Consider the following 9,809-nt stretch of genomic DNA (forward strand, 5'->3'; position numbering starts at 1 on the left):
AAAAGAATGACAATGGTTAGTGTAGTGTTTTCTGCTGACAAAGCAGCTTTATCTAATCTCACATCTCAAAAAGCATATAACAAAGTTATTACTATCCCCATTTGAAAACTGAGAAAACTAAAAACCTGAGAGATTACTTGATTTCCTCAATGTAAAACAACTAGCAAGGAGCTAGTTGTTACAATCAAATCCAGGTATTCCAATGAATTCCATGCTGTTTCCTTTTACTTCATGATTTTAGTAAGAATAACTAGCATAGCAAGTATTATACTAGGAATTGGGAAAACAATCAAGCCCTGCCCTTATATCTATATAGTCCAAGGAAAGACAGACTAATGACTCACAATTTTTAGATACTGCAGTAAATACTTTACTATGCTGGTGATGGTGTGGATACACAATGACTTGCATTTAAATAAAAAAGAACGGATTAGTAAAGACTTATCTGAGGAATGACACTTGCTCTGAGTTTTCAAGATGCAAAGATTGGATGAAGAATGAAGAAAGGATATTTGCTACAGGGAACAGTAAGTGGAAAGACACAGAGGTTTAGATCACAAATGCTCTAATATTCTAAATATATTCTACTTGGGGAATGGTTCGAGAGGTAATGATTAACCTATAGTCTATTAAAGATTCTTTGAGCTAGAATTGTTCCCCAGATCTACCTAGCCAAATACTTGTTAGCAGCCACACAGCATCTTAGTGATACCAGCCAGGTGGGCATTAGTTATTAAAAAACAAACAAACAAACAAACAAACAAACAAAAACCCTTTAAATCCTCTCTAATAATACTTTCCATTCACAAATAACACTTTTTTATTTCTGAATTATTTCAAGAAATAATCTTCAGTTTATTTAATACTACCTGTTTTGCCTTAGATATGATTATCTCTAAATCGTCATAGACAACTGAGAGCACAAAGAATAACATACTAATGTTTTAATTTGTGAAACTCATATATTTTTCCTACTATTCTTGAAAGCATCACTGTAACCTTGGAGGACATCAGTTTCCTTCCAATATAGAGTAGGACATCATAAACTCTGTTCAATGGACACGAATTTACAAGCTTTTAATTTATCTAATTCCAGATTCTTCAATTTCATTTAGTAATAGTTTCCTAATCAGAAAAAGATAAATAAAAATAATGTATTTGTCATTTCTATATTGCTGATCCTACTGTAAATTGAAATAGTTCGTCAGTCATAAGAATGTTAATTTTTTATAAAAATGTTTACTTCTCGAAGATGTCACACATATATATTTTTTTACTCTTATATTTTGTTACACATCCTAGACCACGAGCAGACACTGTGGCTGTCTGATCCTTGGTCACAAGTGCTGAACCAGAATTAAACTTAGTTTCTAATCCAGTGATTTTCCCATTACCCCATGCTGTCCGAACACAAGTCTCCTTCTCTTCCTCTCTTTTAGTCTCTTACTGACTATACTCCAAAAATCTTATTATATCTTGTAAATTCAACAGTGGACAGACTGAAGTTATCTTCCCTAGAGTTTATGCTGTTGATTAGAGTTCCCGAATTCCATAACCAAATGAAAAATGACTTTGACTTCAGGGACTTCTTTCTTTGTGTCAATTACTGAATATTCCCTTTCTGAATCTTAGATTCATTTTTTATCCCTGACACAGAAGTAGGACCTGACCTACTTTCTAAATTTATATTACATTGCACTTTATCTTCACATCTAACAACCCAGTTTATTTCACTGCTTTGAAAACAAAAAATTGTGTGAACATATTTCTTGGTGAATTTTTAAGTTAAACTCTTAGCAAGCCTATCAGTTCAAGATGAGACATGTGAAACTGTTGAAGAGATAGCAAGAGGGAAAAAAAATTAAAACAACGTAGTTTATCACTTAACTGAAAGGGTAAATATATCAGAATAGACCCTGGGGTCAAGTACATTAACATCATAATCTTCATAAGCAAGTTTGGGACTAACATTCTAGTAAATCTATTTCCCAGTGAAAATATTGTAAGATGGAAATTAGGATTAAAATATAAGAAACTAGAGGCTCAATCTCGAAGAAGTTAAAAACAAGAAAAATGAAGATTTTTGTAGAAGTAATAATACAATAAAATTTCCTCAGCTGAAGAAATGAGTTTCTATATTTAAAAGGACCACTGAGTTAAAATACAATATATGAAGAAACTTTTGAAAGTTTCCAAGAGAAAGAAAATCAAATACAGAATATCTAAATTTAGAATGTTTTCATATTTCTCATCTATTATTGTTTCACACAGAAAAATGACATAAACTTATTTATGTCATCATGTTCACACCAGGAAACACTTTACCTAGGCCGCTCCCAGCCAATAACTGAGCACAGTTAGAGATACTTCAACTGTATTATTCCTACATATTGTAATGCCAAAACTTCTCAAAACTGCACTGAGGACTGAGGCTCTCCCTGCTCAATCCCTCCTTTCCTCTTTCTTTGACAGGTATCAAACCAGCATCACAGCCTGAAAGCTGTCTCTGACTTATTGGGCATTTCCTGTGAATCTCTTATATATCTAATTCCATCTTGGTGTCCACTTTTCAAAGGACCAAACAGGTATGCTGATACTATCTCCTTAAGTATTAGAATCAACAGGCATTGGAGGGTAAAAATCTTTCATGGACCACTATTCTGAGATAAAGGACTCAAAAAGTCCTTTCAACTTTAAGTTTCTGTTCCAGGGTTGGAAGGGTCTTTAAAGGTTAGCTAATTCAACCTCACATTCTGATGTGTGATTACTGAAGTATATTGACAAAAAATAGTATCATTCTCCACCAGTCATCCCTGTATCCACATCCTTTGAAGTATAACTTTGCAGCTCCTCCAATCAAGAGTTGAAGAATATTCACTACCCACCACTTGCATTTAGGATTGCTTTGACCAATAGAATGTGATGGCAGAACATTGGGCCAGTATCAAGCTTAGACTCCAAGTGACCTTGTACACTTCCATTTTTCCTCTTGGTCCTCTGCCTTCACAAGTTAACAAGATTAAGGCCACCTTCTGGAGGATGAGAGACCACATGAAACATAATGAAGTCATTCTAGTTGCCTAGCAAACGTTTCAGAACTGTGAGAAAGCCCAGTGAAGCTGAGCATAGCTGTCTAGCTGATCTACAGCTGACCACAGACATATGGAAGAGCTCCACTGAGCCTAGGCAAACTCATGGGCAATAAAAAATATTCTTGTAAGCCAGTGAGTCTTGGAATGGTTTGTTATACATCATTGTGACAAACATAACTAATACATTCATTCTTCTAAAATCATGTTTTTAGTGAGTATCCAGCTTCTGCTTGGATTATACCAGTGACAAGGACTTAAATAACTGATCAGAAATTGTTAAGTTTTAATTTTCTTTTTTTTTTCTTTAAAAAAAAATCAGATAATGGGGTTATTTCAGCGGACCTCAATAAATAGTGACAGCAATATCACTGTGTCATACTTTCTTTCTCCCACCACCATTTTCCAATTCCAAGACATTTCCAGGTACAATATTAGAGCAGGTTTTTTCTAATTCCCTTACAGACAGTTTACCTATGTATTTAGGATGATTAGAGAACCTGAACGGTGAATTCAGAACATACTTTTTGCATATGTTTATCAGTAACAGGGACTTTTTAGAGGAGTGGGGATTTTTTATGAATAAATTTGGTTACTTTTATGGTATTGTATATTTCAATTTTAGAAGTGATTATATGTTGTATCTAAAGCTCTGGGTGGGGCTGTAAGTATATAGCTGTAATCAACAGAAAACCTATCTACACGTGGTCATCTAATTCAACCTCACATTCTGACCTCAACAAATGAGAGGTTTGGGTTTTGTTTATTTTTCTCATAACATGAAAAGTCTGGAGTCACTGGAACTGGCTCAGCACTTCAACACTATCAGTGCCAAGGTCTCTGGGAGTCTCATGAACCCAAGATAATTCCCCAGCTCCAAGTATTCTATCAAGGCAGGCAGAAGAGGTGAAAAGACAATGCTAAAATTGTTCATCATATTTATTAAAAATAAAAATCCTCTAGAAGATTTTGTTTTGTCTAATTGCCTAGGATGTACCACCGCTGCAGGGAAGACAATAAACTGTGCAGTTAGCTTTTCCATCATCTGTGTGGAGGCAACAAGGGACACAGATGGTTGGGAAAGGGAACCAGGGTAGCCAACAACAATGTCTGCCACAGTGCATGCAGTGACACAAGAAGTGTGAAGTTGGGCAAAGAGGTAAGGTGTGTTCATCAGTACAGGATTTGTGTGTATGCGCTCAGCATGCACTTGGAAATTTGTGGAAAATGGTAAATATTGAGACTTTGCCAAGACTTTCCCCTAAAATCACTTGAAATAGTAATGGGGGTTATCTCTATTGTAGTTGAGGAACTGCAGCCTGGAAATATTGAGTCAGCCCAGAGTTCCAGAACATGTACACTGGGAATAGCCCCCACTCATTTTGATATATTCAAACTGAACTTGCATCTCCAACTCCTGCCCCGATTTGCCTGTCATCCTCTTCCTCACCCCCTACACCTATCCATACCAAGTACGAGCAACTCTACTTCCCAAATCTGACTCAAACCACTCTTTTGTCTTTTCCTTTTGGTCCCACTGTAGGGCAGGTTCTCATTACCAACCTGCATTACTACGATAGGGACCTTACTCTTTTCCTCTAGCATTTTTTGGAGAAGGAAAAAAATACACAACAGTCCTGTCAGAGCGATATTTCTAAATTCAAGTTGGATATTTTTTCACTGGCTTCCTTAAAAATCCTTTTTTCTTGAGGACAAAGGCAAGTATACTTTTGCAGAACGTAAAAGACTCTTCACGGTCTAATCTCATGTCCATCTTCTCCCAGCTCATTCACCTTACCCGACAAAGCACCCTTTGCCACCGAATTGCAGGAGTTCCTTGGATATTACAGACATATGTACTTTCTTCTCCCCATTTTTTCTCACATGTTCTTTCACTACGAATAGCTTTAAGGTCCATTCTTCACAAGACCCAGTTCTTATTATGTCCTTTAACTCTCATCTCATTGGTAATTTCTTCTGTAGTATTGTTTTTATGTACCTCTTATGAGCTTCTAGAGCAACTGTGATCTTATCACACTTATCACTATCTCACACTTACCATTGTAATTGTTTATTGCATATGTCTCTTTGTCCTTTTACACTTCATGACCATGTAAGTTTGAGAAGCAACTGAATAAAATAGTACAGTGGCACCTAGACACCTATGTGCTACCACTGCCCTGCTCTCTACTCTGCCACAAAAGTCAGGGACACACTAAAAACTATGACTTGATCAAAGTTATGAATCCAGGACTATGTCTGTTGTCTTTACTCACGTCACTCACTGTTCCCAATACTGTTCCCCATACTCTGTGAGTGTACTTGTTGGATTCTTGAAAGGAGAAAGGGAAGTTAACTGCTAGCAAAAATCCTCCCTTCTCTCTGATTAACAGTGGGAACTCCATTCCCTGAAGCTTACCTCAAAACGGCTTTGCTTAACCCTCAGATTGTTCATTTCCAAGGCAACTATTTACAAAAAAGAAAAGTAAAAAAAAAAAAAAGTAAAGTACTCTTTACTTCTGAAGGTGTAGTAAATCATTTACCTCAGTGTAGGTGCTGAATCTCTGAGGAAGACTTGACAGGCTCCTAAGAAATCAGAGTTCATTAGGTCATCACAAGTTGAAAGCGTCAGGAAATGACAGCTATTTGACTTGCTTTGCTTTCCCACAGACTTTCCCTAACCTTAGGATTCCAAACCTTTTCAAATTATTCCTTGTACTTCTTTCTAAATTAAGTTTAATCCTTACGTTTATATTATCTAAAATCATAGCAAACCTGTTTATTTTCAGTAGGGTAAAAGTAAACTTCAGCCTAATACACCCGAGTTATAAAAAAATTATGAATTAGTGGTCTTTTGGATTAATGACATTTTATTAAAGTGATGTTCCTAATTATAACTTGGCATTGCTGGTGCAAACAGAGCAAATTAAAAAAAGCAATTTGGCTTTCTAATTCTCATGCGTCAAATTTCTTAAACTCTAAATATAGATCTTAGAAACTCATGCAGTTTGGGAGAACTGCCATGACAGCCCAAACTAACAATTTTTTTTTTTCTTAGTAACCTTATGGAACGGGTCTGAAGGAACCGAATGCTATTTCAAGGACCACCGGTATACCTTAAAGACCAAAGCAGCAACACCTAAGATCCACACACTGACCAAGCTCTGTTAGTGCATAAAACTCTTGAAAAAAAGAAATGTAAGTTAGTTTTCTTGTTGGATAAGATCATGTGAGAGGACTTTACATGGATTATAAAAGCAATAAATGAAAAAAAAAAGTATATTTGATATCTTTTGTATTTAACAGATTTTATATTTTATTTTAGGTAGACAATATAAATTGAAGTTTTCTCTTTTAGGCAAAAAAAAAAATTTAAAAACCCACAATTATATAAACAGTGTTATTCCTCAGTCAGACATTGGGATAACCTATATCTCTTACAAGTCCTTTGGACCCAATTCTAAGCAGCTATTCCTCTGGATATAATGAGTCTCTTTTCCAGTTTCCTAGGTGAATTCCAAGCTAAGACCACACTTTTTATTTCAAATACCCAAACTGGAGCAAATATTCCAAGCTTCTCAAGAGTTTAAAACTAGTGCTTGATTTAGGGCTGAGGAAGTAGATGGTGGTGATTCAGACAGTATCCCTACATATTTTATAGGCTTAGATAAATTGTGTATCTCATTAAAGCCTCAGATTCTCCATGTATACGATAAGAAGGTTGAAATAGAAAATATAACTTTACATTTGTATACAATTAAACAATTTGCAGATTACTTCAAGTGTTAATTTTCTACAAAAGCTTAACATAAAAGGCTGAGCTGGGCTGTTAATGATGAGGGCTAGTAGGGAAAACTAACTTTTCTATATTCATAACAAGTAACTAACTGGTCTGAGTAAATGATAATACTCAGCATAGGTCTTTTGGCTCTATTTCCTACTCTTTGTTTTTCAATATGTCAGACTGCTTTACAAAGTTCTTTCCAGTTCTAACATTTCTTTAATTTCAATTCTTAATGCAATATAGCTAAAGCCCAGCAATATTGTTGTATTAGATTAAATTTGTTGTATCTCTTCAATTTCACCAGTGCTTGAGCTCCTATGTACTAGGTTCTATGTTAGGTGCCAAGGAATACAAAGAGAAATAAGAGTTGATTTATGTTCACTACATAACATCACTTTTTATAATTTTCAAACTATATAAATATTTTTTTTTTCAGAACTGTGCCTACACTGGGTATTTTTATCTTCATTTTACAGTTAAAAAAACTACACACTGTGGGAGGCCTACAGATAAACTCAGGGACAGAGGTATTTAGAAAATAAAAGAAAAAGTTTACTTGCATAAAATATAAAGGAAATCTATTTTCAAAGGACTAACTCCCCAAAGTGATAGATAGATAGATAGATAGATAGATAGATAGATAGATAGATAGATAGATAGATAGATAAATAAATAATTTAATGTATAAATAAAGGGACACATACACAATTACCAAGGTTACCAAATTTGCCTCAGTCTTTTCATAACAGATAAATAGCAACTTTCCTCATAGTCACAAATTTAAATATTTGAATATCAACATGGTCAAACTCAAGGATAAAACTGTTTCTTTTAGACAGTCCAGGATTTCGGCAAAAAATCTTTATATTATTTTATTCCCAAGTAGTTAATTCTTGTTTTGTTTAAGTTTAATTAAGTAATTTACTTCCAAAAAGTCATCTTCTGAACAGAAACAGCTTTGGAAATCCTCGCTCAATTTCTTGATTTTGTCTAAAAGGTGTGTTCTCAGTGATGATAAAAACTCTACCCACGTAAATATTTTCTGTAGCATCAATAGTCAAGAGTATGTGGTAAAGGTTTTACTGAATTTATTAAAATTCTTCCCCCCAAAAAACATTTTGACCTTTGTCTCAAATCAGGACCCTTTAAGTAAATATAAGGCAAAAGCAGAAATTATAAACAAGACTAAATAGTTCTAATTAATTAATTAAAATTTTTTAATAAGCCAGAGAAATAAGAGATATTATTAAAAATAAAGATGGAAGTAAATTTCTAATAGGCAACTAAACAAGGGGGAAAAACCACTGGACCACTATCTTGAAAGTATTGAAAGAAAAAAATATGTCAACCTAGAATTCTGTCAACCTAGAATTCTATACCAGAGACAATGTCTTTCATAAATGGAGGCTTAATAATTTTACAGACATACAAAACTTAAAGTAATTTATAATATTCAGACCTACATTAAAATAAAATTCTAAAGATATCCTTTGGGCAGAAGAAAAATTATACTAGATGGAAATGAAGATCTGCAAAAGGAATGTACAGTACTGGAAAAGATAAACTTATGTCCATATTTTTTTCTTACTCTTAAAATTTACTTAAAATATAATTGACTATTTAAAAATTATAATGTTGTAGTATGAAGTATATAAGATATGTAAAAGTAGAATGCCTGGAATAATAGTATGAAAGCTGGGGAAAGAGAAATGGATATATATTGTTTCGTTTTTACATTAAAATAGCATTTGAGTGTAGACTTGACAAGTTAAAGGTGTATAATTCAACCACAGAGTAATCACTAAAATAATAACACAAATGCTTATACCTAATAAGCTAACTAAGGTGATAAAGTAAATCATACAAAATATTAAATCAATGTAGAAGCAGAAAAAAAAGTTAAAAATGAACATAACACAAAGAAGATAAATAGAAGACAAATATCAAAACAATAAACTTAAGCCTTAATATATACATAATTACATTAAACATAAAAGTTCTAAATTCTAATTACGCTAAGTGAAAAAAGGCCAGAAAGAAAGCATATATAATTTATTCAGACAAATTCTAGAAAATATAAACTAATGCACAGCAACAGTTCATTTGGGAGAATGAGAGGTGGCATGGGGAGAGGTGGATGAGGAAATACAAACAAGTATGAGAAAACTTTTGCAGGTGACACACATGTTCACTACATTGATTGTGGTGACAATTTCACAAGTGTATAGATACGTCAAAATTTATCAAATTGTTTATTTTAATCTGTGTTAATTAAATCTCAATAAAGCTGTTAAACTAAATGTAAGATGTTATAATTATCAGGTTTCTTATACTATGTTTCTAATAGAAAAAACATCATTTTAACATATTTATCATATTCCTAAAGGCCATGACTCAACTTCATAGCAAAAATTCATGGTAAAATTGTTTTTGTTAGAAAATACAGGATTCTGGGAAAGAATCGAGATTTTATTATTTGAGATGCCAGAATCACAGAATCATACAGGATGCTCCTGCTAATATTGATTTAGCTTAGGGCACAGTATTTGTTTTCTTTGCCTGACTGTAGAATAAGAAGTGCTTCTGAAGCAGAGCAATGTGTTCGTTCTGGCTACTTGAGGGTTAAATAATGTGCCCAAAGTCTCACATGATCATAGCAAAAGTTTGAAATTGAATCCTAGCCTGTCTGATTCCCAAGCCCTCTCTTCTACTTCCTACTGTCTCGAATGTTTCTTGCTTGGTTTGGTTATGACTCTAAAATTAAAAGACGTAAGTTCCCCCTAATTACAACTTAAAAGAAACAGAAACTTTAGAAAACATGATAAATGTTTTATTCAATTTGCTTTATACTCCTTTTTCATGTTCTCCACTCTGCCTGTTCTCCTCATGATATATATATCATATTTTATATCATATATCATATACATACTCCCCCC

Source organism: Pteropus vampyrus, unplaced genomic scaffold, assembly GCF_000151845.1.
Source record: "Pteropus vampyrus isolate Shadow unplaced genomic scaffold, Pvam_2.0 Scaffold53, whole genome shotgun sequence".
NCBI classification, from domain to species: Eukaryota; Metazoa; Chordata; class Mammalia; order Chiroptera; family Pteropodidae; genus Pteropus; species Pteropus vampyrus.